This window comes from Pelophylax lessonae (genome assembly GCF_965119305.1).
Source record: "Pelophylax lessonae genome assembly, chromosome: 4".
NCBI classification, from domain to species: domain Eukaryota; kingdom Metazoa; phylum Chordata; class Amphibia; order Anura; family Ranidae; genus Pelophylax; species Pelophylax lessonae.
In genome coordinates, this window is record NC_138771.1 from 53380960 (window position 1) to 53388831 (window position 7872).

General features: G+C 39.9%; 1 long non-coding RNA gene across 1 annotated transcript in view; it reads right to left on the minus strand.

The window, feature by feature from the left end:
- Positions 1-7645, minus strand: part of LOC309553741 — a 162615-nt gene extending 154970 nt beyond the window's left edge. Inside the window, exon 1 of the long non-coding RNA XR_014225191.1 lies at positions 7052-7645. This is a non-coding gene — a long non-coding RNA (uncharacterized lncRNA). The remainder of the gene's footprint in view (positions 1-7051) is intronic.
- Positions 7646-7872: the final 227 nt, after the last annotated feature.

Here is a 7872-nt window from a genome sequence, read left to right on the forward strand (position 1 = left end):
TCCCCCCCCTCTCTCTCTGTCTCTCCTCTCTCTCCTTCTCTCTCCCCCTCTCTCTCTCCCTTCTTCTCTCTCTCTGTAACTCTCTCACACACACTTATCTCTGTCTCTCTCACTCTCTCTCCCCTCTTTCTCTTCTTCTCCTCCCTCTCTCTCGCTTCTCTCCCCCCCCCCCTCTATTTCTATCTCTCTGTCTCTCTTCATCTCTCTCTCTCTCTCTCTCTCTCTCTCTCTCTCTCTCTCTCTTTCTCCTCCCCCTCTCTCCCCTCCCCCCATTTCTCTCTCTCTCCCTCCTCTCTTTCTTTTCCCCCTCCCCCCCATTTTCTCTCTCTCTCTCTCTCTCTCTCTCTCTCTCTCTCTCTCTCTCTCTCTCTCTATCTCTCCTCTCTCCTTCTCTCTCTCTCTCCTCTCTCTCTCTCTCTCTCTCTCTCTCTCTCTCTCTCTCTCTCTCTCCTCCCCCTCTCTCCCCCTCCCCCCATTTCTCTCTCTCTCTCTCTCTCTCCCCTCCTCTCTTTCTTTTCCCCCCTCCCCCCCATTCTCTCTCTCTCTCTCTCTCTCTCTCTCTCTCTCTCTTTCTCTCTCTTCCACCTCTCTCCCCCCCCCCCCCCTCTTCTCTATCTCCCATATATATGTATATATAAAAAACATTCACCTAGCTGCTTGTTACATTAATTGACTGTCTATGGGTGAGAATCCGATCAGGTAGAGCAGGCTGGTGATTGGAAGAGAGTGTACATGGCACCGTACACTCAGTGCCAGCACTAACAGTGTTAATGCCCCCCTCTGCCCTGGGCACAATTTCGGACAAACCCTTTCACGGCGGACACAAAGCCTGCTGGGATGGCCAGTGCTTGTCCTATCCCTGGCACTGCCAGCTGTGTGTATGGTGTAGGATGCTGCCACTGAGCTCCGCTATTATTAGCACATTGCATAGCAAGCATGGGTATGTCACCCACATGGACAGTAGCGGGCTGCTTGTGTCATATATACCCATGCACTGATTGCAGTATATGGGTGGCTGCATGGAGTATGCATTGTGTATGTGATTCCATACAACATCCAGCACACAACACAACAACGTCATGACATTCATTCCTCCTCTACAAAATGGCTGCTGTCTGCAAAATGGAATTTTCTGTCCACATGATTGTGCTTCCAGGGTGACAACGACCCTCATCTTCCCCCTGATCCCGGGGTATTGGTGTCATGTGCAGGCTGCAGAAATGTCATTACACCCCAGGCACACCTTATTAAACATCCCCTGGTTATAACGCCACGTTTTCCATCAATTATCATTCTATTGCTTGCAAAACCATGCTAGAATGGCTGAAACTATTCCCGATCACCTTCTGCTGCATGATCGGTCTGCCTATTGTTACCGATACCGAACAATCCTGACTGCTAATTATCGTTCGAGGGAATAAAGGGATGTAATACACAAAACTGACCAGTGGGGGCAGCAGAGAGCACGCTGCCATTTTCACTGGGACCTGGCAAAGCTTGCATAGGTGGAAGGGAAATTCATGCACATTCTATAGAGAGCATATAATGTGCATGGACAGAGAGCAAGGACAGAGATGTGAACACACATCAGTCCTTTATCAGTGCTATAATATAGCACATCCCAGATAATGTACTTTATTGCCATGATGTGCTACATAACAATATATGATAATAATCCTCTGTTTCATTAGTGGTACTCTCCCTGTCCCTGACAAACACTAAGAGCATGAAATCAAATCCCAAAATATACAATATAACGCATCATCTCCATAGATGAGACACCGATTAGAAAGCCTGGGGTATGTGTCCTGGGTGCCAGGGTCTGGCAATGCCCCTGGTCATCATCCTTATATGTTGCCTTTTTACATGGTCAAGCCTATGCCAAGAAAATCAAAATAGTCTGCATTTGTGTTATTTTGTAAGAGAAATAATACATCTTCCAATAACTCATTGTTATGTTGTCAGCAGTTTGTGTACAGTACATCAAAATATGTAACTGTCACATTATCTTTGTATTGTTCTAAATGATGTATTTAAACCTATAGCTTCATATATATTTCTACCATATTTTGCACAAGCAGAAGTGGCAGTGTGCCCCCCTAGTTGTTGTTATGGCATATGAACATTTTCTCATAAAGCCACAGACAATAATGTTGTGTATGGGTGTAAGAAAATGGGGACTAGGTGTTTCAAAGACACTGGGGTTGATTTATAAAAGGCAGATAGACTGTGCACTCTAAGAGCAGTTGCTCCAAAGATTAGTAAATGAGTGGAATCTCAGCTGACTTCTATCATCAAATAATTTGCAAACATTAATACTGTTTATTTTAATTGAATGTGATTGGGTATTCTTTGCAAAGAGAAGCTTTCCCTCATTTACTAAGCCCTGGAGCAACTGCCCTTGCAGAGTGCAACTGCATTTTTAGAGTGAACAGTCTATTTTATTTTAGTAAATCAACCCCACTGTAAGCAGATGTACCATGAGGTCCCACATAACTCCTGAAGTATAGCATTACATGCACAAGTGTGTGTGTGTGTGTGTGTGTGTGTGTGTGTGTGTGTGTGTGTGTGTGTGTGTGTGTGTGTGTGTGTGTGTGTGTGTGTGTGTGTGTGTGTGTGTGTGTGTTTTGGTGAAGTGACTGATATGGTGGATTACATATTAGATTTAAGGCCTGAGCTGCACATTGTAATGTTACAATCTTCAGAAGTGCACTTACATCAGGACTGCTTAACACAATAATCGCAAAAATTGTTGCCAAGATCCATTTAACAGTCACATTGTTGTCACAGTGTGACTTGTGTGGTGTTTGTATGTAAATAGGTAAAGATGTTAACAGGACGATTTAACACAATTGCCCTGTGCACAGCAAACCTGTGACAAATGAGAGAAGAAAGAAAGAAAGAAAGAAAGAAAGAAAGAAAGAAAGAAAGAAAGAAAGAAAGAAAGAAAGAAAGAAAGAAAGAAAGAAAGAAAGAAAGAAAGAAAGAAAGAGAAACAGAGAGAGGGTGGAAAGAAGGAAAGAGAAACTGGCTGAAAAGAGAGTAAATGGGAGAGAGTGAAAGAAAAGGGAAAGAAGAAGTAATGTAAAGAACAAGAAAGAGGCATAGAGAGAGAAGAGAGGAAGAAAGGGGGAAGGGATATAGAAAGATGGAGTGGGGGAGAAAGAAAGAAACAATGAGAGAGACAAGAGAGGGAGAGAGAGAGAGAAAAGAGAAGGATAGAAAGAGAGGCAGAAAGAGACAGCAAAGGAAAAGAATGGATGGGAGAAAGAAAGATAGAAATACAAAACATGGGAGGAGATGATCAGAAGGTGAGAGAGAAGGAAAACAAGGAGAATAAATTAAAGAGAGGCAGAAAGAAAGTGAGAGAAAGAAGGAGAAATAAAAATAATAGAGAGAGAGAAGGGGAAAAAAGAGAGACTATATGGAGATATAATGGTATGAGGAAATGCCAGTGGAAGTCTATAATAAGTTGTGGAAAGAGAGAAAGAAAGAAAGAAAGAAAGAAAGAAAGAAAGAAAGAAAGAAAGAAAGAAAGAAAGAAAGAAAGAAAGAAAGAAAGAAAGAAAGAAAGAAAGAAAGAAAGAAAGAAAGAAAGAAAGAAAGAAAGAAAGAAAAAAAAAAAGAAAGAAAGAAAGAAAAGGAAGAAAGAAAGAAAAAGAAAAGAAAAAGGAGAACTAGAAAGCACAGGAAAGAAGGAGAGAGAGAAGAAAGAGAGAGAGAGAGAGAGAGAGAAGTGAAGTAAAGGGGGAAGGGTAGGGTTACAAAAAAAAAAGAAAAAAAGAAAAAATGGAAAGAAAGAAGGAAAGATAGAGCGAAAAATAGGGATAGAGATAGAAAAAAAAGGAGGATGAATAAAAGGAAAGAGAGAGAGATAGAAGTAAAGTAAAGGGGGGAAGGGGGGTTACAAACAAAGAAAAAATGGAAAGAAAGAAGGAAAGATAGAGCGAAAAAAAAGAGATAGAGAAAGAAAAAAAGAGGAGGAGGAATAGAATGAAAGAGAGAGAAAGAGAGAGAGAGAGAGAGAGAGAGAGAGAGAGAAAGAGAGAGCTATTCATGCTATCTCGCACATCTCTCACCGAAAAGCTATTTGTTACATAATCACAGGATGGCAATCCATGAGAGATGCTCCAACATGCAATGTGTATTTTCTATGAGGATCTCTAAGGATCACATAAATGGAAAGTTGGGCTGTGATCCATCCAGGATTTAGTGTATCAGTGGGATCAGTGCATTTGGTGGATTTGGTGGATTTGGTCATTGCCATATTGCCAGGATTGAGTCACATTGGTTTGCACAACATCAGCAACGTGTAGTATTGGAGCATCTCTTTCTATGACACTAGGAATGAAGGAATGGGAGACAAGAACTGTGACAAAACACACACACATATAATATAATATAATATATAGATACATATATATATATATATATATATATATATATATATATATATATATATATATATATATATATATTGCTATGAAATCTCTCCATCATGGTACAACATGGCCAAATGCTTTTGTAACCGGACCGCGAGGATTCTGAGCGTTGCTAGGCAACAGGCTATGCACAACCAGAATGGAGCAGCAGAGAGGATTGTGAGTTACCATGCAAGGGGGGATCTACATATTCAAATCTTCCTCAGATGACCAATTAATCCGAGCCTGGCTCCAGCAAGCACGGCATGGGTTAAAACGTTTCCAGGCTCAGTAAACCGCAGGGAAGCTCACCTTATCTATTTGTCGGGCTTTTATTTCACATATGACAGTTGATAGCTGCACTTATTTCCATGGTTCTGCAAAAGAGCTGGCCATCCACTGATCCGACTCTGATTTCTATTGTCATCATTTTATATTTTAACATTTGAAAATCCTCCACGTTACTGTTTAGAGTTATATTTACATTGTCTGTGCTACATTGTATACATCTGAAAGTGTTACATTGTATAAACCTGAAAATGTTGCATTGTAAAAGACTGTTACAGTGTATAAATCTGATTGTGTTACATTGTATAGGTCGGATTGTGTTATATTGTATAAATCTGATTGTGTTATACTGTACAAATCTGAATATGTTGCATTGTGTAAATCTAATTGTGTTATATTGTATATATCTGATTGTGTTACATTATATAAATCTGAAAGTGTTACATTGTATAAATCTGAAAATGTTGCATTGTAAAAGGCTGTTGCATTGCATAAATCTTATTGTGTTACATTGTATAAATCTGAATGTGTTACACTGTATAAATCTGAAAATGTCGCAATGTAGAAGGCTGTTACATTGTATGAATCTGATTGTACACAGTGTACACATCTGAATCTGGAACATATCTGATGGTGTGACATTGTATACATCTGATGGTGTAACATTTTATGAATCTGAGTATCTAGTATTCTCAGTAATCATCACAAACAGTGTTTAATTTTGAAACATGTTATGCCCCCTGTGGTATGCAATCCTTAGAACACAGTTATGATTAAACAAAGCTTAAATGTTGTTAAAATATTAAAGAGCAGTTTGCTGTAGCAAAGTCAGTGCCAATGCAATTAGTGTAACATGTGCAATGACTGGCAACATGTATGTGGTCTGTCATCTAGGTCCTCTTATGATCTACTACTATGCAGGATTTATTGGAGATTTTGGCATTCCTGTAGGTATTGTGGTCACATCAGGGTCATCCATGCTCCAGTGATAGCAGTGCAGGTAAAATGCAGGTGAACCACAAACCCAGCTACATTGGGGTCGATTTACTAAAAGTAAACAGACTGTTGCCCTTTACAAGGGATTTATCCCCAGAGCCTAATGAATGAGATGAAGCTCTGGTAACATCCTTTAACCAATCAGGTGCCAGCAAAAATGCTGTTTTTTTTTTCTTTTCCTTGCAGGTGATTGGGTGTCCTTTGCAAAGTAAAACTTCACCATATTCAGGAACCTCTGGAGAAAATTACCTTTCAAAGTGCAACTTCTCTCACACAGTGAAAAGCCTATTTTCCTTTAGTAAATTCCCTTTATGTATCACCATGTCACTATAGGGTTGGTTTACTAAAGGCAGATAGGCTGTTCACTTTGCAAGGGACTTTTTCCTTAGCTTAGTGAATGATTTGAAGCTCTGATGACATTTATCATCCAATTATGTGCAAGCAAAAATACCTTTTTTTAAATGTTCCTTGCATGTGATTGGGTATTCTTTGAAAGGTGATTGTTCAGCACATTCCCCAAGATAAGGGAAGATTCCCTTGCAAAGTGCAAATTCTCTTGCACAGTGAACAGCCTTTGTGCCTTTAGTACACCACCCCCAGTGTTTAAAAAGAGTCAAAATTATGAAAGTTGTGGATTTGCTTAAACTTTCATAAATAGGTATTATTATTATTATTATTTGTATTATTATTATTTGTATTATTATTATTTGTATTATTATTGTTATTGTTATTATTATTATTGTTATTATTATTTGTATTATTTGTATTATTTGTATTATTATTATACATTATGTATATAGTGCCAACAGCTTAAAAGAGGAACAGTACCATTACAATACAGAAGGAATAGGAGGGCCCTGCTCATGGAGCTTACAATCTAAAGGATGTGTGAGTTTTTAATACACTGGGTGTGGCAAAAGGGATGCAAAACACTACAAGTTCCAGCACATACTTGCAGAGACTATGACAATTACCAATGCTAGAGTTCCACTAGAAGCTGAAAACAGTTAGGTGATTGGGTATTCTTTGCGAGGTGAATTTTCAGCAGATTCACTAAGCTTAGGGAAAATTCCCTTGAACAATTAAAATTACCCTACAAAGTAAACAGTTTATTTGCCTTTAGTAAATCAAGCCCTATGAGTCTAAGGTCACTTCCTACTCATAACACCAAATTCAAAAGGTTTGTAGGGGGTCACCCTGTCCCCTCCCACCTCAAACATTCCAAGTCAAAGTTTTCACTGCCATGGAAATATCTGCACACTAATAGATGGGGGGGGGGGGGGGGAGATCATTGATTTCTAAAAAGTACAAAACTGCAAAAACAGTAATAAAATATTGCCACTTACCTGCCTTCCTATGATAAGTGAAAGCACCTTGTCCCTGGTATGGAATCCATAGCATGGAGTCATACTTCCAACTACATGTCACCTTGATGGCCAATTTAGGGGATGTGTCCAGGAGACATTTAAACATGGAAGGCAGGAATGTTGTAGCTATCAGTGTGATGTCTCCTCCAGCCACTGATGGATAAGTTAGACAGACATCTAATATAGTGAAATATGTATGCAAGAAGGGAGTTATCAGAGGGCTAATACTAAGAAGGAAGATTGTAAGAGTTTGCAGTCAGACAGCTTAACTGTGCCAAGTACAGAAGTAGGAATAAAGAGCAATTGTTAGAGGGAACAAAGGAACTGGGAGGAAAGGAGCTCAGATTCCTGGGCAAAGCCTGCAAACTTGCACTTGAACTTGAATCTAGGTCTATGTCTGCCACCCTGTAGAATAAATGGGATCTGTCCCGCCAGCACACATTAAATCATGTCAGCTCTTGGCCATTGACTGCTGTTGCTAAGAGAATGATCAGAGTAAATGGAGACTTTCACACAACTGAGTGTGCCAGGACATCAAAATGTCCAGATGCATTCCATTTATTTATTTCCTCTTTTCAACACTTTTTTTTTTTCACTCTCTCTCTCCTTTATTTCTTTGACTGTTCCAAGGTTGAGTTAACCCACTCCATGCCTTATTAGCTTTCAGAGCCAGTGGCCACTGGGGACTTTTCCCTTACAGAAGGCCTGTCTCCTGAGGGCTCTTGTCATGACTAATGTTGTGCTTTGGAGGGCAGGGATTGTCTGGGTTTGGGGATCCCTCAGCACTGGAGAGTTTTCTC